General features: G+C 36.1%; 1 long non-coding RNA gene across 1 annotated transcript; it reads right to left on the reverse strand.

Annotated features, from left to right (window-relative positions):
• Nucleotides 1-328: 328 nt before the first annotated feature.
• On the reverse strand, nt 329-19,581 carry LOC138104570 (uncharacterized). Its single transcript, XR_011148117.1, has 3 exons — nt 19,537-19,581; nt 1,973-2,141; nt 329-748 (listed from the first exon to the last, which is right to left on the reverse strand). It is a non-coding gene; the product is annotated as an uncharacterized lncRNA (long non-coding RNA).
• Nucleotides 19,582-24,662: the final 5,081 nt, after the last annotated feature.

A 24,662-nucleotide genomic window follows, 5' to 3' on the forward strand; every position in this document is an offset into this window, starting at 1 on the left:
TTTTGGGATCTCCTAAGAGAATGTCTTGGTGGTTTGATTCTGAGAATGAATAAAAACATGACCTTTTGAGAACCAGAGGTTAATCTAACACAACAGCATCCAGAGAAGTTATAACTACTCAGAAGCCCCACAGAACAGCTTGAGGCAATAACTAGCAAACAGTGAAGAGAGTGGACCAAGAAGGATAAAAAGTTTTTATTTTTGATAAAAAATATATTCCAGGCTGGTATGTAACCTTGAATTAAGTTGAGGCTACATACACTGTCAGGAAGTTGCATATAGGTTCTGTGCTTATGTCCCTCAGGTTCTCAGGCAGTCAGGAGCAAAATCTAGCCATTCTGTGACATTCAGGCTTTTTATTAGACATACATAGTTCAGTCTACCAAGTGGGTTTTATTTTTACATTAAAGACATGGTTATTAACTTTTTGCTGTTGAGTTAGTTTGTAGAATGTGCAGTTCATGCCATAATTAACAGAGCAGTGAGCAAAATTCCTGTAAAAACTGAACAAGGTGAAATGTAATTGCAGCAGGTAAACCTGTATCCTGTGCTGCATCACAAGAAGCGCGGTCAGCAAGTCAAGGAAGGTGATTCTGTCCTTCTACTCCACTCTCATGAGCTCCCACCTGGAGTGCTGTGTCCAGCTTTGGGGTCTGCAAAGAAAAAAAGGATGTGGATGGGCTTGAGTGGATCCAGAGAGGCCACAAAGATGTTCAGAGGGCTTGAGAACTTCTCCTATGAGGAAAGGCTGAGAGAATTGGGGTTGTTCAGACTGGAGAAGAGAAGGCTCTGGGGAGACATTAAAGAATCTTCCAGTACCTAAAGGGAGCCTACAAGAGGTGGAGAGAGCCTTTTTACAATGGCATGTAGTGATGAGGGTGAATGGCTTTAAACTGAAAGTGGTTAGATTAGGAAGAAAATCATTACTGTGAGGGTGGTGAAATACTGGAACAGAAAATGTGGATGTCCCATTCCTGGAAGCATTCAAGTCTGGTTAGACTGGGCTTTGAGCAGTTTGGCCTAGTAGAAGATGTCCCCGCTGTGGTGGGTTGACTGTGGCTGGATGCCAGGTGCCCACCAAAGCCACTGCCAATACCGAGGGGCTCAGCCTTGGTGGGTCTGTCTTGGAGTCACTGGCATGGACTCTGTTGGACACAGGAGAAGCATTTAGCAGCTTCTCACAAAAGTGACCCCTGTAATAGCCCCCTGCTACCAAAACCTTGCCATGCAAACCCAATACACCTGCCCATGGCAGAGGGGTTGGAACTAGATAATCTTAAGGTCCCTTCCAACCCACATCATTCTATGATTCTATGAAATCCAGTAGATTATATTTTTAACTAATGTTAATTAATTATATTTGCATTAATATTTAAGAATATTAAAATTTTGTGATTCTGAAACATAATAACACCAAGTTTGGTATTGTGATGTTATCAGCTAGCAATCTTAATCCTCCTAAACTATCAACTAGAGCTCATGGCAATAGTAATAATTTTGTCTATAACTTTACCATATTTCTAAAAAGTTGGATCCTTTTTCTAAGTTTCATTTTAAAGGTTTTATGTTTCTACCAGACTATCTTTTGGTATGAAGCCCTTAGCACTGCTTTAAAACATTTATCAGTCTGTTGCATTCTGTTAAAATTGGCCATTGTATTCCAGGCTATTTAGAGGCCATATAGGCAGACAGACACATAGAACTTTCTCTTCAGCTTCCTTAGAATTCAGCCAAAAACCAGGATATGGAGTTCCTTACTTTCTCTTTTATTCCAAAATTAATGACCTATCTATGGAAAAGTGCTCGAGTAAATAGCAACCTACATTATATCAGAAATGTGATGCTCTGGGGAAAAGAGTAAGAAATATTTCTGAAGAAATTGAATGTCTAATTTAAAAGAAAGTCCCAGTTTTACCTCCACAGTTAAAGAAAAATTAAATCTATCAAGCTAGTTGTCTGGGATTTAATGTACCTTTAATGGTTTTAATTGTATAGATAACTCTTTCTGTGAGATCTCTTTTCTTGTCTTCTCCTGGAACTCCTGGGATAATATTTATTTCAGCTTTCATTAGGCTGTGTATCTTCGATGCATATTATTATGGTTTTTCCTCAGTTATATAAACAAATCATCTGTATTAACACTGTAAAAAATAAAAACTTCAGCAAAAATCGTTTTGGTTTGGCAAATTTAATAGCAGAGTGCAGTTCAAGAAACAAAGTCTTTCTAGGATAAATTGTTTGCTGTGCTACCTTAAACAAACTACTTCCATTTTATCTTCTCTACAATGGTGATAATGAAAAGTATTTCTCTGTAAAGCAAATTAGGATTTACAGATGAAGTGCAATAAGAAAAGAATAGTGCATCATTATTAAATTATTCAAGTGAATATGGTTATTATATATTATTATTACATTATTATTACATCATTTCGTAGAAATTCATAGAAGATATTATGAACAGAATTTGGTTGCTTCTGCCAAGGCCATCACTACAGACATATACAGACTCAGCAAGCTGGTGGAAAAACTAAAGTATCAAATATATGAAAAGTACTGCATGACAAGGTTTTGTGAAGATTAAAAAGTTTTGATCCCTTCAGAAAGCAGCGGATGAATTTAATAATCCTATACTATTTCTCTTTAAATATATGTTCCATTAAAACTGTAGAAATACACAGGTAGTCTCAGAGGAATGAGCTTAGATTATTCATACTGATAAATTGGAATAGATCTGAACTCTGTCTGAATGTAAGATGGAAGACTAATCCTTCTGCCTTATTCTGGTTTGGAATAACCATTAGCCTTACAGTCTCAGAGGTTGGTCTCAAGTGATCATTACGGTTGTGCATCATAAATTATCCCCTATGGCTCATTAATTGAGACATTAGAGAGATAACTGAATTGTTATTAGAACAAAATACTTGAGAATTGGTCAAGTAATAGCAAAAAGAGAGACCTGGAAGGAATTGGTAATGGATCTTATTAACATCTTGAGAACCATTAGAAAGAATCTTATTCTCTGCTGGGAAAACAAGAGGGAACAATTTTCCACAATTTGGTAGTCATTAATTATACTGAAAAACAGGCAATACAGGATAGAATTTTAGTTTTACATGGCTTTTAAAATGGTAAGTAAAGGAAAATTTTTTTAGAAACTTTTAAGAATTGGAACTTAATGAAATAGGTTGGAAATGCTTTGTGCCCAGGATAAATTTGACAGCACAGAATGCTGGGGTCTCTGCTGACTTATCAAACAGATTTGCAGGAGAGAATATAAAAAGATTTTTTGACATATTAATTTCTGAACAGGTGACTATTAGAGGATCTTATATCTATATTATTAAGGACTCTCCACTAACTAATTTTTCCATTACATACAAATACAAGAGCAATTCCTTCATAAGCTACTAACCTATCTTGAACAATGAACTGTGAATTGATATTATTTAATGGGGTATCAAACTCTACAGATATTACTTATAGTAGAAAAATTATTTTAGCTTGATTCCATTTAGGAATAGAAATGAACTTCCACTCCAGAATGAAACTTTCCTCACATTTGACTTCAAAGTGGGGAAAAAAAGCCCACAACTCCCCTCTTCCCCACACTAATAAAGAATAATAAATAATTATATATAGGACTAGTAATCTTTGAAACTGACTTGGAAAGCAGTACTTAGTTTTAATGACACTTTAATATATTTCCAAAGATGATTACTGCTAAGTAAGAAAGCTGGAGCTGCAGTATAAATGTGTGCTTTTAAGTGAGGTATTCAAAATAGGTCTTCTTGCAAGCCTTCAAACTAAAATATTCACTTATCTATGAAGGTAAACATTATCCTAAATACTTGTAGCATTAGGTGCAAAAAAGCCTTCCAAACACTCTAGAAAAAAGCTAACCATCAAGCAGAAAGCAACTTGAAGTGGGAATTCTTAAAACACACTTACAAAACATTCCATACATTTCAAGGATTATAAGTGGAATTTATTCAGTACACAGAGAAAAAAAAAATCTACAGCTGAGTCTCAAAAGATATGTCTTTCCCACTTAAAGGACACTGATACATTCATTGGTAATGTTTCCTTTAAATCATCGATTTAAATCTTGCTTTTCATTTTTATGCCCTTTGATTTTAAGAGTCCTTATCATTATTTTATAGTCATATTGATAGTGATGGCAGTTTTATACTACCTTTATATAATGATCCAAGAAACATTGAAACTAGTGGCTAACTCCAGTATGTGCCATGAATATTAGCACCTTATTGCATTTTAATGAGGATTATTTCTAACATTCTATTTCTATTCAGACAACCTTGAGAAAGGCAAAGGGATATGAAGCTTCTTGTAGTCTTCTCATTAGCATCACAGATAACAGCATATTTTAGATTTGATTGTGGGACATGGAACAGTCTTTGTGGCTGTGTGTCTTCTTTTCCTGATCAGATTAAGGGTATTCTTCTCTGCATTTTTTTAATGTTGAAATAGGAGAAGAGTTCATAGTGAAAGATTTCTACTTTCTAACCACCATATCCACCTGAGGTGCAATCAATCACATAGTGACCATTAATTTGAACAGATATTTCTTTAGAAAATGTCAAGCCAGATTTTTAAAATTATCTTGACAGCCAACCTAATTTTTAGGTATTTAGGAATGATGGAGCTATCCATTAACTACCCATTTACTTTATCAGTTATATAAATATTTTTTCAGGTATTTTTCTAAAAAAAATATTTATTTTCTAGCAGAGAAGTAAATCAGAAAGACCAAACAAGGAGAAACTCTCAGAATGAGATGATATGACTCTCATGAGTTCAAGTGAATAACCAAATCAGGAACTACAAAAGTACATTTATTTCTCAGGCAAACTGCCTTGTGATTTGTTTCATGGTCTCCTTGTTAAAGCAGCCCACTCACCAACACCCAGTACATTCACAGGACTCCAATTTTACACCAGTTTGTAGTTGTAACTTTATACTGGAATAGCAAAAAGGCCAGGAGATGGGAACCAGGAGTAGGTAACCTAATTACACCCTGCTCAAGGTTAATAGCTATACAGTTATTTGTTCCAATCAAGCATTTTGAGATATTTAAATTAGGAGCCAAGTGTCTCACAGCTGTTTCTATGATCAGTGGAGAGATGCAAACCCTTTCCATGGCAATAGAGGCTGAATGTCTGGGATGTCATTAAACTGACCTATTACATATATCTTCTCAAGGTACCTGTTTCTGTGCCCCAGGACAGATGGACCTGGGAAGATGTTAAATTAGCACTTGCAGCTGGAAAAATTAATCTTGACCTCAGTGTCCATAGCAGCTGTGTGCTGAGACACTAAAGATGGGACATGGAGAGGACTGGCAGCTGAAGTCTCCTACAGTGCTTAGGTAGAGGACCTTCTCTCCATCTTACTCAGGTCACTGAGGTAACTACACAAAATGCCAACAGACTGTAATGTTTACATGATATATCTTCATCCAGAGAAGAAAATCTTCCCACTTCCCTGATTTCCAGTAGATTCTCCTATTTTTCTGATTTCCAGACTTCTTGAAGAACAATGATCCTTGATCTTGGAATTGGAAATGTACTTTCCTTTTCACAAAAGAAATTATTATGACAATAAACAGTAATTGCCAGATTGTATTTGATTTTAATAATCTTGTAAGTATTTTAGACACACAATAAATTCAGATATATGTTCTTCTTTAATGAAGATATGTCTGCAGATTCTTAGCTCTCTAGTCCACTACAAGAGGTTATTTAAGTCTGTGTTTTTAGACAACCCAGTACATCAACTATCTGGAAGCTAAGCATAAATTTTTGACAAATTGTGTGTATTTCATAAGAACAACAGTGAATTTTAGAAGGTTTTGCAATCTGATCTTTCACTTTGTGAATGTTTGAATAATGGAACAGAAAGTACTCTTTGGACAGATCAACTTCCAGCTTGTAGAATTTTGATAAATTTCTATCTTGAAATGTCAGCAAATGTAATGGAAATTAGTACAACTATTTGGAAGATGGAGAAAAATGATTAAATAATAGAAAAGACCAAGTTGTTTTGAAAGAGAAAGTGATAATAGAGTAATCTAGATCTGATACTTCATTCTACAAGGAGTGGACACACCGGCCTGATTCTCTGAACACAGGAAGATTTGAACAGAATTCCAGCGTTCATGTTCCTTTTCCTCTCTTCAAAGGCTCACTGCCTCTCTTGGTTTTGAAATTGCTACCTAAAGGATGGGTCCCTTTTAGACTTGTGATCCTAATTTAGTCTTTTGAACTGTATCTGAAGTCAAGAAACTTGAAAGATCCTTAAAAAATTTATGTCAATAATAAGTATAATGAGCTTAATTTGTCACTGCAAATGTATGGGAACTGTCACAGTCTGACCTGCGACCATTTTATATTATATTTAAAGTTTGACGCTGAGGTAAGAGACTATTTAGTACAGAATAAATTACATTTCAGGGAAAAAAAATAACCTCTTGTATAATACAAGAGGCAGGAAATGTGAATTTGCAATTCAACAATAAATTTAATTTTAAATCTCTTAGTTGTCAATAACTGGAAGGAGGCATCTAATGCCAGCCACCAAATTCTTTTTAAATCTTTGAACTATACTATTACTTTGAACTATACTAAATATTACTATCTTTGTTAACCTTGACTTGTACAAACCAAAAAATGTGGCTTTTAGCACCACACAAGGGAATTTTTACTGTCTATTTTTATATAGATTGGAGCAAGCTAAATGTGTACCCATATAATTATTAGTTATGCAAATAGGTACACTAACTTGATTCAAGGAGCAAACATTTCCAATGTTTGCACAGCAAATAAACACCTGGTCTCCAAATTGGCTGAAGCCAGTTGAAAACCATCCCCTTTTAACTATTTATCATTTTCTCCCAAATCCCCTGCAAATTTTGGTTCATTACACTCACAAAACACTCAGCTTAGCTGACAGCTGCTGCAAGATGAAGTGTGTGTATACTTTAAAGGCAATTCACTGCTGGGAGCACTGAGCAAGAGTGTTTTTCCAATGGCTGAAGGGAGTAGAGAAGACCAAAGACCTTCAATTAACAGAAGCACAGACATCCTTGGCTCTTTGAAGGTTGCGACAAGTTGCTGAAACTTGGCATTGAGGACTTGGCACTTCAGGCTTGGCGATAGATTTCTGCTGTCAAGTATGAAAGGTACAGGCATATGGTAAGCACTCAAATAGCTGATGCTTAAGGGTATGGGAAGTAACTCTGCAGAACTGGCAGCAGATGTTCCTTCAGGATTCATGTGCATTTAGGTCCTGTGGAAAGGCCCATAGCTTTAATCACAACTACTACTGTTTGAGCTATGCTGGTTCCATAAACTCTGCCTCACCTGTAGAGCTTTCTGTGTAATCCAGCCATTTCCTCCACATCTCAAGACAGTCTTGGCCTTTTTGTTTAATTAGACAGCCACAGAAAGGGTCATAAAGCTGATCTAATTCTCTAATCATCTCAAATTATGTCTCGTAATAAAAGATTTGGCTTATATAGTTAAAATTGTCCATTTATCTTTCTTTTTTTTCTTTAAAACCTCAAATTAGGGACAAAGATCTGTAGAAAGAGATTGGGAAGTTTAGAGAAAGTAGCTGGGCTTTAGGGTAAAATACCTCCAGTTAGAAAAGTATCTTATGAGGAATAAATTATTTTAAATATCCAGTGTTTCTGTTTTCAGTATTTCAGAAATTCAGGCATAAACAATTCTGTTCCATTCATTTGGGCCTTCTATATATGTGATCTCTTTTACCCATTTTTACACTCTTTTACACTGGTCTTAGCAAATTGATTTTATTTTAAGGAAAGAAATTATATTATCTATGATGTTTTCTTGATTCAGCTTCTTTATAGCCATTTTTCACTGTTGTCTATCTCAAAAATTCTCTTCTAAGTAGAAGAACATATCTGAAAATAGGCTAATGGTAATAGAGACTGAAACAGCAAGAAGTGATCTATGTGTAGTGCTGTGTTCAGTTCTGCGGCAAATTTTGGGGAGAAAGCATTCATGGATTTGTTAGACTCCAACTGTAACAAAAAAATTTGTTACCAAAGCAATTTAATATATTTTCTCTCATGGTAATATAATGTAAATGGATTGGAAATTTCAGGCTTGGCAGAATCTGTGCTTAAAATACAGCTTTTAAAAAATGAAAAAGCAACACTACAAAGTTTTAGTTTGGCATAAATGGTATTTTAATGTATTCATTTAATGTCTAAGCAATAGCTTTTTCATCTTTAAAATGTGGCAAGATGGTTAATACTAACTGTTGTTTACCCTCTCTTTCACTAGGAAAACTAAGGAACATCAAACATTCTGGAAAGGAAAAATAGAGCAAACAAATAAATACAGGTGCTGCCTATTTAATAGCAGGATGAAGAATCTAAGATAGGGAACTTCTTGCCACAGCTTGTTGGTGGTAAATTCTGCATAAATACAGAGCAAGGCTGATAAAGTTCCTGGAAAAGAAAGCTGTCAGGGACAATATTTTAACCTCAGGAAGACCCAGAATCAAACTGTTGAAAATATTATGGGGTTGTAAAATTTTATTTTAATCTTTTATATTTTGTTTAGGCATTGACATCCAGACCTTACTGGACAAAATTTATGGGGCTAAATAGACTTCTGATCAGATGTAATAAACTGACTGTACACTTATACTATATATTATATACAAGTTTCTTAAAGACTAGAAAATGACTTGGTAAAACTTCTTTGAAAGGATATATTTAAATAATTTTTATCAAAACTTTTAGCAAATATTTTCCAGGAAATTTTAGATATTGGACCTGGCTTCACTCTATGAAAAGTCAAAAAATTTTAAAAAGTCATAATGAAAAACTGGAAAACTGATTGTCCCACTGGTAAATTTACAAAAGCTATCATTAATCCTGAAACCATATCAAAATCTTGAAAATACAGGAATAAAACTGAAGTGTAATGGAAAGATGATTTTAGAGAAAAAAATCTGTTCGGTATTACATAGGCGTTTATCTCTTTTGGTATTTTAGGGCTTTTGTGCTGTATTCTCCCATGTAATTCTCTCCTTTGAAGTTCTGAGTTAAATCAACAAGTGCAGTGATCAGAGTGATGTATTCCCATTTCAGTCACAGCTTTGGCCTTCATTAGTTGTGATTTGAATTTGTCCAAAATTCTTTGTCAAGATCTGGCTGAGATTCCTTTTGTCTTGTTTTGTGAGGGCAGCTTTACTGTCCCAGTGTGAACAGCTAAGAAGTGTAAGGAGTGTGATTACAACACCTGATAAGTGATTGAAAAATAGTTACAGTCTCTGAGACTCATAGTAATTTGCATTTTTTTTTGCAGAGAAGGTTTTCTATTCCCCCACTAAAAGTGGTTGTTTGCAGGGTTTTACTTTAAAAAATTTTCACTGCTCATGGTAAATTAACAGAATAAAGCCTGGAACTACACTGATGTAAGTTCATTAAAACTTCACAACTACATTTCTTGCCTTTTCCACTCCTAGATCTTTTCAGTAATTTAGCATTATGTACAGCTAGATACATGAAGAAAACTATTATTTACTATTTTTATCACCGATATTTGGGTTTTATTTTCTCTTGGTGGTTATTGAAGTCCGTTTCTGTTTATTTCTGCCATTCAAACAGCCTGGTACAAGCTCTTCTCTGTGTTAATGACACACACCTTGCAGCCAGAGGGCCCTCTGCACATAACTTAGGCAACAAGGATTTCTCTAATTCCCCTTCCCTTTCATCCCCCATCTGCATGCTGTTTTACTGTGATTCCCCTCCATGGAAACAGCTTGTTGTCTGCACCAGACCTAGCAAAGAATTTCCATAACATTTAAATATGAACTTTGAGCTGTTGAAACGCAGCATTTTGAAAATTGACTTAATAAGAGCCAGGACATTTCCTCCCTGAATTTTCCATGATTTTTCACTATGCCACCTGTGTGCTCTGGGTAGAAGACTTGGCTTGTTAGTCAGTGCACAGAGAAATTCAAATGATGTGTTTTTTACCCTGAACCTCACCCAGGTCTTTGTAGCAGCAGTGAGAAGGTTTTTATCCTGGGATGGACCACACAGGATTCACAACAAAATTTCCTGTTACATAACAATGTTTCATCTTTCAGGAGGAAGCCAAAGACTAAATGAAACGCCATTTTAAATGCCTATTAATAAACTAAGCCTTTGTGAATGATTTACTAATGGGCCAGGACTTTGTAGCTCCACAGTTTAGGATTATTCTGGAAGGAAACTGAAAGGAGTGCAGTGGTGTGATCTATATAACGAGCAGTAGGAAAAGAAAGGAAGTTCAATAATTAGTCTAGTATAAACTCTCTACAGCATCAATAATGAATTAACACTTCTAGTATTTTTCAGTCAGTTACTTTCCTGACTCTATTTTGGTCTTTGTAGGTATAATTAATTCCTCCAGCATCAGTTAGGCATCTGTGGCACCCTACAAACATTAATGAATGCATCCGTAAAACAGACCTTGAAGTTTAGGGGTGGGTGCTATGGCACAAAACAAAGACAATTTATATAGACTTGGGAAATCTGTGGCAGAGCTGGAAACAAAAGGAGTATCTTACACTTTTAAAAATTTTCTCTATTTTGCGGGGATCAGTTTAATCATAAGAATCTTAAGTGAAGCTGTTTAAACAGCATATATATTGTTAGTATTTTCATTAAAAGTTTTCATAAAGTCATGTTTAATGAGCATTTAATTTACTGTGGCCATCCATTATGCACTGCTTACTCTAAACATGATATAATAAATATTATATCATGTATGTACTACAGCCTGTCATATCCCACAGTTGCAGGTGTGGACAGCATTCCTAAAAGCACCAGAACTCATCCCAGGAATGGAATCAGTAAGAACCTGTACTGCATGAAGTGGTCTATCCCACTTTGTGAAGTCAAGAAGGATGAAAAAGTGTCTTCCAGAGGACATTAGGAATTCCTTACGTGCAATACAAAGTTAGCACAGACAGATCTGTATTCCTTCTTTCCCAGTGAAAGAGAAATGCTTAAAGGAAACACTAAGAAGGGGTGGCTGAGCAGATCTTGGTGATCTCCAAGTTTGACAAATGAGTTGCTGGCAAAGAGACCTTTTCTGTTCCACCTTAATTACCTCCACTGAGGAGTTTACCTTCCATGTCTTCATTTGTCATACAATGGCTTCTACATATTGCAGTTACACTGACTGACAGCGATAAATAATAAAAAGCTAAACCTCAAATATAATTACCTCAACAGCTGTGCAATGTATTTGAAACCCATTATTCTTTATATTGGGTAAACAGAAAATGTGATTTCAAATTTCTTATAAAAAAGATTTTGCTGTCTTGAAGTTGCAATAGTTTAGCAAGTATAAACTCAGGAAATATATTGCTGACTTACTGAGTTAATCATCAAAATTTGGATATACAAGTCATGTGTTATAAATAGCATCTTCATCAGTATGTCTTTTGTATCTACTTTTTCCTGAAGGCACTGGTAGTCTCAGCTGATACATTTCTGGAAATAAGTTTTCCTTTTTTGTCTGAACTTGACTCAAATAAAGGAGAAGTTATATAGCTAGATTCCATGTGCTTTTGTGTCTTGAATATTGTTTGCTAAGGTTTGGTTTAAGAAAAGAAAAATAATACAAACTTATTCTGATTTCTTATTATAAATCCTTAGTATAAACATAAAATGAAAAAAAAACCCCACATTTCCAATTTGCTGGTGTGCTGTGAAGCTAATGAAGGCTGATCTTTTACGGATTTGTGTTCTTTACAACCCAAACCTTCCTCCAGCAATAACCATGGCAGGACACAGGCAACAATTGGAAAAGATTAACACATGCTGCTGATAATCCTGAAGTACACACTCTCTTTGTTGCCATGCTGGCAGGCCAGCCATCTGAGTGCAATATATAGTTCTGTCTGTCTGATCTAGAAGCCTTATCTGTCTGAATTTGATCTGTCTTTCCCACAATGGGACTGCCAATTCAAATCTCTTTCTGAGAGGCAGATGACTATTTTCACAAAACTTGTAGGAATTTAATTTTTTTTAGACTTTCTGCTTTCAAATTTGTTTGAAATGTTCAAAGGTGATTAGGAAGCGAACACAGAGAGAGAAATTAACAGATGGATAGGGAGGCAGCCAATTCAAATGCACATACCTTTTTTCCTGGGGAAATAGCAACAGCACAAAAATGGCAACAGAATTGTCAGTTTTTTATAAGATTAGAGAAAAACCTAAACTTGTTCACTTGACATCCTGTAGGGCATTTCAAAGGAGATGATGAGCATTTCAAAGGAGATGATGAGCAAGGCAGACACTTAAATGACACTCAGGAAATAAGTGCAGTTTATAGAATATAAAGTAAAAATCCTCATGCAATGAAATTGTCTTGCATAGAATAAGAGTTCAAAATTCCTAAATGTTAGGAATTTAACAGCAACATCAACATAACATCATGTTTGCCAAATAGATGTGTGGCGAGGAGGAGGGAAATCATCCCTCCCTAGGGAAGTGACTTCCAGGAATCAAAATACAGGACCAGTTTGGTCTGTGTTGGGTACATCCTGGATAACAAAGTTTTGATGCACAGAGATTCCTCAGAAAGAAAAACTGGCTGAAGGTAGTGTTCCTCATCCTGCAGCGTCCCCAACATACTGACCTGCCTAAAGGAAGGTGCACAGTGGGACACTTTAGTTGTATACAAGCAGACAAGTTGCATACATTTCCTTCTTTATGAAAACCCCCAGGGAACCTCTTTGGAGGGATTATTTTTTCTCCCCATAGAAGGTAGTCTCCTGGTCTTACATACTCAAAACAAGCTCTGAACAGTCTCTAACCAGAGGCAACTACCCTTGAGTTCCTCAGCTTGCACTGTATGCATAAACATTCAGGAGTGCTTGAAACAAAGGCTCCTAAATCCCACTTAGCCATCTTAAAATTAAGGTGACTACTGCCTTTATGCTAAAATACCTTAGACACTTAAAAAAGTGCTAGTCCTACTCATTTAATGAAAACTTTACTATATATATCTTGATCTGTGTAGCTGAGCACAAAGCCTATTGCCTATAAAACCAGTTGTAAAAAGTGACTCTTTTCTACTCCTTTTTTTTTTGTTGTTTCATTTTACTTACACTTTAATGACTAATAAATGATCTATACCTTGAAGGTATCCAGGAATGGGGCATCTAACACCTCTCTAGGCAACTCGTTTCAGTGTCTCAACACCTTAACTGTAAAAAAAATTTCTTCCTTATATCTTATTTGAATTTACCCTCTTTAAGTTTAAAACCATTACTCCTTGTCCTATAGCTACAGACCCTACCAAAAAGTTTGTCTCCATCCCTAGATACCTTCACATTAGATGAGTTTCTGATCTAGCTGGAAATGTCCCTGCTTACTGCAGGAGATTTGGACTAGATGACCTCTAAAAGTCCCTTCCAACCCAACCCATTCTGTGGTTCTTTATGATTCTTCTAACAGGTTCTTAAATTAGTATGAATCATTACATAGCATTATGTATTCTTTCTTGGCATGAAACAAGACAGTCCATTTTATCGTGATTTACGCCATCTGAAGATTTGTAGTAAACATTGATGCTAGACATGCTAGTTCTGATGACTCACTAAGACAGCTGCTATTTCACAAGATTTTTCTAGGGAGAGAAGGAAAAGGAAGGATTGAAAAATTTTCAAGTTAAAAAAACTCTAACAAGTTAAGAGCTGTCACTCCTAGAGAAAATGGTTAATCTGTACATTATTTGTTGTTACCCTAAAGACAAATCCATGGTGAGGAAGGCAGAAATTCTGACCCCTCAAAACAAGTAGATTTCATGTTAAAGCATTCTTGAAAGATTGTTGCTCAAAGACCTCAAGAAAGTTGTATGTGAATAAATCTGTTTTCCAAGGCCCCAGTTTCCCTATGGTATTCTGAACTACATGTGATTGCTGAAATACAGTAAAAGTACCCAGGAGATCAGAGTCAATTGCTGTTTATGATCATTTGCAAAGCTGATCAGGTTTTAGCATCCTATTAGTCGCTATGAGTATCTGTGCAGCATTAGAGGAAGGAGCTCATTAGCAATGTCCCTGGTATGGATCTCCTCACCAAAGGAGAATAATAATAGACTGCTTCTCAGTAGTATTTTTTAAATTTAAAATTAACATATTCAAATATTATTCATTAGACCACTGCTTCAAAATTCCTGTCAAGTACAGACCCAACAAACACACAGGATGTGTGCATAGTCAGTGGCTGGCACCTACTTTAAAGACTTCTTTAAAGAATATCTTTGAAGGACTCATTCAATGTAGTACAGAGGAAGTTTTAAAATTTCCTGGATTTTCTGTCTTACAGTTTTCCAAATGCTGGATTTCCAACCCAACAGATGGTATCACATATGACACTGAAACACAAAGACACATATAATAATCTTTGGTTTAAATAAATAACTACTAATCAGTTCAATAAAAATTCTCTGTCCTCATCATAGCAAAAAAGTTTTCCAAGAATATTGGTCCTTGTGACACATGCCAATGGCATTCAAATTTCAAATCATTCATTGGACTTGAGAATCAACAAGAACAAGCTTAATCTCCAACTATATTGGGGATGTGGATTTTTATTTGTATTTGATTTCTTAATAAAGCATCTTTATCAACGGTTTTGTATTGCCTTTCTATTTTCATGTAGCTGAATTGACATGAATCCCACCAGCTGTGGGGGAGCAAAGACTAATGGGATAACAATATATATCCTATTCATAAGCCATTGCAGGTTCTAACTAATACTTTCTGTTACATGAAAGACAGAAAAATTCTTTTCCTACTGGACAACTTAGGGTAAATTTTTTAGGTCCTTGCTCATCAGTACAGATCAACTGTTCTGGATAGAGGTGTTGATCCTTCTTATACTTCTGGATCCAGAATTTCACTCATAATCTTCATGGGAAATGCTATGCAAAATCTTGGTGTCTTTTTCTGTTATGAACACTTTCATCGTTGGCCATTCAAGGTTCTAGAGTCAACATTAGCCAGATGTGTATTTAACATATTTAAGGTATCCTTCTAAATACATTGCTTACTAAGTTTGCAGAGTGGTGTTTTGAAATACAATTTGAGATTTTTTTTTTTTTTCATGAAATAACATAGAGCTCAATATTGGTGTTGGTTCTCAGTCCAAATTTATTCCTCCTTTAGATGTGCTGGGGTTTTCCCTGTAGTAATATTTTGGATTTTTTGGGTTTTCCCTGATAGATCAGAGAAGCACCTAATCATTATTTTATTGTTTCTTGGAATAGAAGACTTCTACATGCTTAATGGAAGGAAGCAAGCCCAGCTTCGTTTATTTCATTATTTTTAACCTCAGGAAGTATTTTCTGCTGTATTTGTCCTACTTCATAGAAATAATTCCCACCTATCATTAGTCTCTTCTAGAAAGAGAAATGAAGCTACAACTGTTAAATCCTTTTAAAGAACTCAGCTCTCATCAGAGGTCAAACAGAAGTCAAGCTGGACATTTTTTAAACAATTGAATAGGAGAATATTCCATTATAGATGTCAAGATGAGATGTGACTAATGTCATGAATGTTAAAGGTTAGGGGCTAATCCACTGAGAAGTCATTCACAGATCATATTCAAATTGCTTCAGACACTTTTAAAAAGTGTGCTCCCTCACAAGGTCTCTGCTCTCCTACCAGAGCTGCAGCTACATATGAGAGCAGACTTCCCTTAATATCTGTGCCAACATTTAAATTGATGAACTTGGCTTCTGCTTAAAAATAGAAGGAAGACCTTTTTAATTAATTAAAAACAATCTCTTCCAAACAATAATAATTTAGTAAACCCAGTATTTTTAAAATTCATTTACTCTTTCTAAATTAAAAGCAATTCCATTAAAACATGGATCTAGGAATGTTAGTGTGGTGAACAAATTCTACTCTGAGAAAGATTATTCGCTTATTCATAAACATATCTACATTTAATAAAATATCTTCAAAGAATGTATCTTGAGGGAAAATGTTAAGAGTCATATGTGGACTCTTTTCCTAAATAAAAACTGCCAGAAAATCAAATTAAATAAAATGTTGACAAAAATGTAATGAATCTAAGTTCTTTTGGGGGAAAAAAAATAGTATTTCTTTATATGCAGAAGATACTGATTAGAAATAGAAGCATGGCACACATTTGAGGACTAAGCCATGCCCTTAAATATCTTTGTACTACTGACATAGAAGTTTTAGTGGGAAGAATATCATTGTACAAACTGAATTATGGCCAAAATACAGTGAATTCATCTTGGCACATTGTTACAGTAATTTTGAGAAAAGATACTGGGATTCAATGAATAAATGTAGATTTTTTTATTGTAGATGTATGATCTAGTCACCATTGTTCTGTTTATAGACAGTAGACCTTTACAGACACATAATTTGATCATAAAATATGAAATAATATGAAGTAAATCCAAGATATTTACCCAAAATAATGGTAACCAGTTTAGGTAGAGATGATGGAATGTTTCAGTTGCCTTTCTACAGCCTAATTAGAAAGGGAAAGAGATGTTTCCTTTCCTCCTACCACCTATGCAAATCTGACTTCTAAAAAAGATACTCAGACAAAAGACTGTGGAGAACTGGAGGATTTAACTCTTAGTGAATATCATGAAGAGACTGGAAATTGTGTGGCTTGATCTGTACAAAACATAAAACATCACTATTCATTATTAACAGTCATGTCCAGCCAGATGGATGTATGCATATTAAAATATATAAAATATATTTTGAGGAATACCTCCTGAATTTGCATTTGGGAAGATAAAGAAAACACTTTGTTTATACTTTGGGTATTACCCTACTCTTTCTGGAATTTAGAAATTTTCTGCATATATTGCAGAGATAAGATTTGAGGATAACTGCTAGAAAGACGAGTAAGTGGAACACAATGCTTATGCAATAGCAACTCTGAGTATTTGATTTGGAAAGGAGGGGGAAGAGTCTATTTTCCCTTTGGGAAAGTAACTATACTAATATTTATGGCTGTTTGAAACCATGCAGCTGGCTTTTTTGTTGCCTTTAAGCTGTATTGTCACAGATTAGCTACGGACTGTGTGATCCCTCATCTGTTTTCATCTTCAGTCCCAAAATGTGTCAGCAGTGTTGGTAATTGTTCTGATTTTCACAATATCATGATGCTTCATATTAAGTTCCCTGGGTAAAATATTTTTTGAAGAATACTCATTTTTGACAATTTACAGACCTTGTTCCTACAGTCATATAATCAGAGGCTGGAAAAGGCCTTTGGAGGTCATCCAGTCAGCCCAAGCGCTCACAGCAGGACTAATTTTAATTCCATAGCTCAAGGTATCACTAAGATGTCCTCCCCGTCTTCTCTTTCCACAGATGAAGAAGGGCAGTTCCCTGTGCTGCTGCTCAGATATCACACGCTTCAGCCCCAACCATCTATGGCCTGACCCTAGACTTGCCCAAGTGAAAGTACAAAGAAAATGAGTGAAAGACTAACTTAACTGCTTTCAGCGTTTCTTAGATGTAAACTGGCTGGGGAAGATGTCTTCATTACATAGATTTTAATTTCAATATACTTGCTCTTTTTCCCTTGGAGATTTCAGTGCTTCCATGAGATGGGAAGCAAGGAGAACAAACAGTTACGATGCCTGTTGGGGTGAGATTTCTGCCTAGTACTCTGAACAAAAATATGTGTCCCCACATTATCCTCCTTGTGAGTCCATATACTTCTTGTTCTTTTTGAAACTCTTTTGGGTCAAGACTGTTTCATTCTGCCTCAGAAGCACCCAGAACAATGAAGCCATGCTCTGGCAATGCTGATCTTGATGCTGTGGCACTGCTTTCCCTCCCCCTCCTCCCTTGTTTCAGGGATTAGAGGTAGAATTAAGTAATGTTCCAGAAATGTGTCCTCTCACCCACAGTGTCTCCCAGAGCTCTCCTGGCTTCCATGCCACACATTCCAAGTGCCTTAATGTACTCCACAGTCTCAGCATACAATTAATAAAAGTCTACAATTCCTGCTATGAGCAATTACTGAATCTCTCTGCTCAAAATATGCTCTGTTCAGCTGGAGTACCCCACTCAAAGTTTAATAAGACTTGGCTCTGTTATCATCTCTTTCCCAGCCAGGAACTATGAGAGTTATGATACAGGAGGAAAACTGAAAAACAGAACTGACATTGATTTCCATGTGTGCATGATCTTGCTCCAAAGACTAGTAACATAGCAACAAGGGTTCGATTTTTTTCCCCTCCTTTTTTTTCCTTATTTATATAGCCCTATTCATCTTTTTTAAGAGTATGGTTTAGGTTGTATGCTTTCTTCAGGGTATTGTGCTTATATTCAAAATAGAGGATGAGTTTATGATACCCTGTTCACTGAACTGACATCCAAATGTATTTTGCTTATGATAGTTAAATCCTGATGTCGCATCTGGTTTTGATGGAGTTTCTGCTTTTATTCACTAATGCTGTTGGTCTGACCAGGTCATCACATGTGACTTCATCTGATATCAAACAGCATGGTTTAATTGGTTTATTTTACATCCAAACCTCAACCTCTCCATTTCACTCTTGTGTAACTTTCTTCAGTAACATCAATCACGAGTAAGCTGATTTTTAGAAATGCATTTTGTTTCCATTTTCCACTTCCCTTTTCATGTCAATACATTATTATCCTCTCCTAACCTTAGCAGTGGAGCAGAGCTTCCAAGTTATGTATGAGCATTAAGACATGTAACACGATAATAGCAAAGTCTCAGCCAAATTTTTTGATATCTCACTCCCTGGACATTTATGTACTCAGGGTAGGCATCAGGTCTCATTAACCAGTGCATGAAGCTACTACAAAGGGGAATTTCCATGTATCTCTGTCCTCAAGAAGCTGAACAGTCAGAAATGATAAAGAAGCACATGGTGGTTTAACATTTACCCTTCTGACAATTTGGCAGGTACCTGCTTCAGCCTAGAATTCAAAGCTAAAAAATCTCTCAAAGCTTTCTTTTCTCCAAGATGAAAAAGTGAAGATCATATCCTTGACAAGACATGATTTTCTGCTTATACTGAGCGTTTAGAGAACCTTGCAATAGTGAAGCTCAAAACCTTTATAAAAAGGGAAAATGCTACCATGCATAGTATTTTTATCACCCAAGTTCGCTAACATCTCTAAGCAGCTTTTACTGTGAAAAAGAGACAGGCTGAATCAGAGCAAAAACATAGTTACATATTGACCTAGTTATTTGTAGCAATTTTGGAATCTGCTTATGAAAAGAATCAAGCTCCTGAAAGGAAAAGTCCCTAACTATAAGTTCCCCATCAAACCATAATCAGGTGAAATACTTCCTAGTAAAACAATTTAGTGCTTTTTCCTCAGACACATAATACAACTGTTTCAGAACAAAATACCTCAGCAGAAGCTCAAGCTATCAATCATGATCTTTCTATCAACTCAAACCTTTTCACCAGAGCCAGCCTAAATACTCACATCTCCCCCTCAACGAAGCTTCTAGCAGGCTTTTATGAGGTCCAGGTGATCTTCAAGGTATTATTTGATCCCTGTCTCACATGCACAATCAGGAGGCAGCTGATTAGTTGCAGATGGAGCGGGTTTAAATTTTAAGAACTTTAACAACTACCACCATTTCTGATACCTAAGGCCAGATTTCAACTAAGTGCCAGAGCTCTGATCATTTGTTTGATCTCCAGATGTGCACACATTCAGAAACTGTTAATTTCATATTTTCTAACTAAAGATCTCACGAACTTGGGAGGGGACTAAAAACCTCGATAGCTTTCAGTTAGCTTAATTATACCATGGTGACAAGAAACAGGAGAACAAAAGAAAAAACAGACAATAGATTTAAATGTTATTGAATTTCAATTGTCAAAAAAAGATGCTCAACAGCAGAAACTGTTCACATAATTCTCTCACTGCACCTAAGCGCAAATAAGAAAGAGTAGGTTTTGTGGAGCTATTAACAATGAACCACTTTTAAAAGGAAAACAGAACTTATTAGAATTTCCAGGTAGCAAATTTCATGCTGTCCCCCAAGTCTATGCTAGGTCTGCTTTGGACCCACATGTTTTACAGGTGGCATCTGTTATTTTGAAGTAGCAAGCAAATAGTAAAACTGATGAAACATGAATACCTTGTGTCTTTTAAAGTTTTTGGGTTTGCTTTGCTGGGTTTTTTTGCCAGAATTTGAGTTACTGCACCCAGTGATTATGCTGTTTGCTATAAAATAACAATTACGTTTAAAAGGTTCTCCTAGCTTTTGATTCCTGGGAAACTGCAATACAAATACCAATGAACAAGAATACACTGATAAATTCAAAAGGACATTTCAGCATTTTAAATAATTTATTGATACTTTGAAAGGAACAGATAAATACACAGGTGGCTAATTTTTAATGTGAGCCTCTCAATGATTTACTAAGAACATCTGCCACTTGGTTTATATGCGTTCTATTAAATACTCAGATGCTCATAAAGGAATTATCCTGTAGGAATGAGAAAGCTGCTTCAGAGTAGGCGTGATGTATACAGTGCAATGCACATGCCAGTGCTGAGAGAGAGATTAAGTTTCTCTCAAGGACTCTGGAGTACAAATGGACTTTTTTTGTCTTTGTCATAACAAAGTTCAGTCAGAGGGTGAAACATACAGATAAAGGGTTCAGTGGAGATTTTGAGCAGACATAAATTATATAACTATCTCGGAACCCGTGAATGAAAATATTTTTATGAGCTAGTAAAACTTTCTTCAAGAACCTGTTGCAATTTCAGCAAGGTATCTTTAGTACAGGATTTACTCTGACTGCATATGTGGTTCCACTTCCTTTGGCTGAATTTACACAAAACTCACGAATGAATTTAAGCTATGAGGGAAGTCAAATAAAATTGTGGTGTTAAGTACACATGGCTGAGGATAGTTCTTCTCAAAATAACGTGTGCATATTAATGTGAGGACAATAGAGAAGAACTGAGCCTTTCGTACAGTCATATGTCACCGAAGTCAGTCTCATCCTGAAACACATGATCTTGCATTGGATTAAAGCTGTCACATGCCTGTATCTCCCAGCAGGCCAAGTTGTTAAAGCTAAGTCTGGGGACAAGTGCTCCTTGAAATGCAGTTGCTTGATGGAGGAATTGAGGAATACAAGCCCTGGCCAGTGGAATGGCAGGCACTACATCAGAGCACTTAAATTCCTCTGTAACTTAAATCAAACAGTGCAGTCCCCCTGACTTCCAAGGAAAGGGACAGCTCTTGGAGGAGACCCATGTTTCACCACTTTGATATCCCTGAAAAGAATAGCCAAGTGTAAGTTTTTAACCTTTAAAAGAGAATTGAGGTGGTTTTAATATTTTTTTCCTTCACTGATACTCCTGTTTGGTTGTTTATTTGGACTGGGTAGCCCATTACACATCCAAGTACTGTACATAATTATTCAACTAATTCATTTGCTGTCTTTGTGCAATTAATAAGTAGAAGCATTTCTCTGCTAACATTACTCTGCTGAAATATTCAAAGGATACTTCAGCAAATAACGTGGCTGTACTTAAAATAACTGTAATATCCCAAATTACTGTCATCAGTTCATTAACATTTAATTGCTTCAATATGTTCCATTATTTTTTTCTAAGCAAAAGAACTTACCTTGTCATCCCTTGGCCTGGATGCAACATTAAAACTTATGTCCCATTGTACCAAATATATCAATGTGCCACTATTCTTTGTTAAAACTATGAACTAAATTAAAGAGTGATTTTCTTGATGACTCAAAAGGGTGGACTGAATTAATCTCACTCTTATGTTTCTTTTGCCAAAAGAGATAGATTTAGTTTTATCATTATGCCAGGTAGATCTCACTTGTTACAGGCTCGGAATCTGAAATCTTCAAAAGTGAAGATGAAGAATGTAAATAACTCTCAGGGTCTAGACTATTGAGCTCCTCTGTGAATCTGCCTTTTGTGTGTTGCTTTAAAATGGGGAAATACTCCTGAATACCTTGAAAACAGCAGAGAAAACAAGTAAACAATAAATCAATCCACCCAGCCACAAGATTCTTCTTCTCTACTCTCTGAAAAAATCCAAAAATCATGTCCAAATCTTCCAAACAATGAAAAAATACTCCAAACAATTAAAAAGAAACTATGAAGGTGAAAGGCTGAAAAAAAAACCCCAAATGGAAGCTGTCTGTGTTTAGTATATCTTTTGTCAGTTAAGCCTACAGCTTTTACTTGACTAAAAGGAAGCAGAGCTACAATGCTTATCCTCCTATCTTGTCATAAGTGTTCTCAGGAAGATATTCCAAGCAAAATCATTCACAGCTAACTGTGGATGAAAGGATGATATAAATAGGACATAGTGATGGTGTTTCTGCTTTGTAAGATTCCACCTATTTTAATCTGTTTTCACTTAGTAACCACCTGGCCTATTGTCTTGTGGTATTTTACATTTTTTGACCATATTTAATGTCATCCTAAAAAGAAAAAAAGATGAAATCTCAGGTATTTTAGCCAGGATTTTGGAACAAAGGGAAAAACAGGGTTTCAGTGTGCAAATCAACACTGACAAAAACCACTGCTTCCTTGTACAAACAAACCAAAGCAATTAAAAAGAAAAAAAGTTTAAGCTCTGTATAAGCCCTGAACAGAGACTTTTGTCTGCAGCAGGTGTAACATCTTAAATTTTTCTTTAACATTCTTGGTAAGAAAGTCTTCAATAAAGCAGGCGTCTCTACCTCTCAAGCTGAAGTTAAATAAATGAAAAGCTATTTAATGGTAACTCTTAATGCATGTTGACATAGTAGGTAATGGCTGATTCAACATTAAGAAGCTAATGAAAATCAATGTAAGGATGATGCATGATCTGGAAAATACACCTTTGACTTTCTACTGTATAACTTTGTATCATGAAGTCTTGAGAAATTCTTATCTGTCAATAAACTAGAAAAAAAAAAAGGATTAATGAGGTGATTTTGACTTTAACACTTTGTCACTTCTATTTAATCTCTAGCTATGCTTTAAGTCATCAAAACAGTTAATCAAAGCCCTAACTATAAGCATAACAGTGTTAAGCAGATGTTTCAAAGTAAGCCAGCTTGCCACTGTGCTTTGTCAAATTGGAAATGGATTACCAGGTAGCATGAAGTGATACATCACCATCCTGCAGTCAAGGCACAGAGTATGAGACACCTGTGCCTTTGCTGCAGTGGTGGTAAACAGCTGTGCAACACAGCCTCTGCACCAGCAAGAGTGCCCACAGATGGTGTGGTGTCCCACTCAAAAGGGGAAGGGAGCACTCAAGATTCAAAATGTTTGTGATCAAAAGGGAAGATGAAAGTTAGAGGTTCCACAAAACCTTACAAAATTTTATTAGTAAATCTCACACTTGGCATGAAAATTGGTATAAGTCAGTCCCTGATCTCCTAGCATAAGCACATAGCAGCAGCTTTTGAATAAAGGAAAGAGACAGAGCTGAGTTAAAGAGGTGGAGAGAGGAAGAAAGGAAGGAAGAGAGATCACCACTCCTGGCTCCAGTGTCAATCCATCTGATGGGGTGTCTAGGGTTCTGGGCTTTGTGGGTGAACCTTTTTATAGATAAGTTTTTCCTGCCCTGGAGATAAGCTTCTTGCTCTCTATGCCAATCAATTATCAGGCACAGGCCATTTTTAAGCCTTTCTGGAAATGGATTGCCGGGCTTGGGGATCCTTGGGTGATCTTGTTCCTCCCCTGCATTCCCCACCCATTTCTCGATCTCATTTGTGCCCTTGTGCTGGACTCTGTTGTGCTTATTTCCAGGAGCAAGGACAAGAATGTTTGTCCCAGGAAAATGCTGCCCTAGCTCTGTATGGTCCCCTGCTCAAGTCGCATCCTGTTCTTTCTCACAATGTATTATTACCAAAAAACCTTGTGATTACCAGCAATCCTTGGTTGGCTCCATAGCCATGTTTGAGATGCACACATGACCCGCCTCATTTTCTAGGCTTCTAAAGATGCAGAGATAACCAACACTTTCTGCTTCAGTCAGGGCCTTCCTTACATCTTCACCTTCCTCTTCATCTAAGTGATCTCTACCTATATAACCATCAGGTTGAGCCAACTCAGCATTTTCCTCTTGGCCTGTCTACCTTGCAGTCACATATATAATTGTTAAGACATAAAGAAATATTGGACTGGTATAGACCAGCTGCCCCATGTAGCAACAACCATGACCTTGTAAGCAGCACAAAATGTCAAAAGAATTTAATGTTTGAAAAAATACTGCAGGTCTAAGGGCGCAGTATTTCACATTCTACGTGAATGATAAAATCAATCAGAGGTAATTTTATGTATCCATACATATCAATACATATCCAAGCTACAGAACAGACACAGCCTGAGTATATCCTATAGAAAAGGATTAGAGAACAAACTACTCCCTGGAAGATGACAAACACGAGCTGCTCTAATGAAAATCATAGCTTAAATAAACCCAAGCCCTTGTAGACACAACCCAATATCCTTTCTCTACAAATGGCCTCTGCCAAAGTCAGTAGGGATCTTGCCTTTACAAATATGGAAAGATCATGTCAATTCCTTCCAATAATAGTCATTAGGCTTTAAAAATA

Source organism: Aphelocoma coerulescens, chromosome 1A (genome assembly GCF_041296385.1).
Source record: "Aphelocoma coerulescens isolate FSJ_1873_10779 chromosome 1A, UR_Acoe_1.0, whole genome shotgun sequence".
Classification (NCBI taxonomy): Eukaryota; Metazoa; Chordata; class Aves; order Passeriformes; family Corvidae; genus Aphelocoma; species Aphelocoma coerulescens.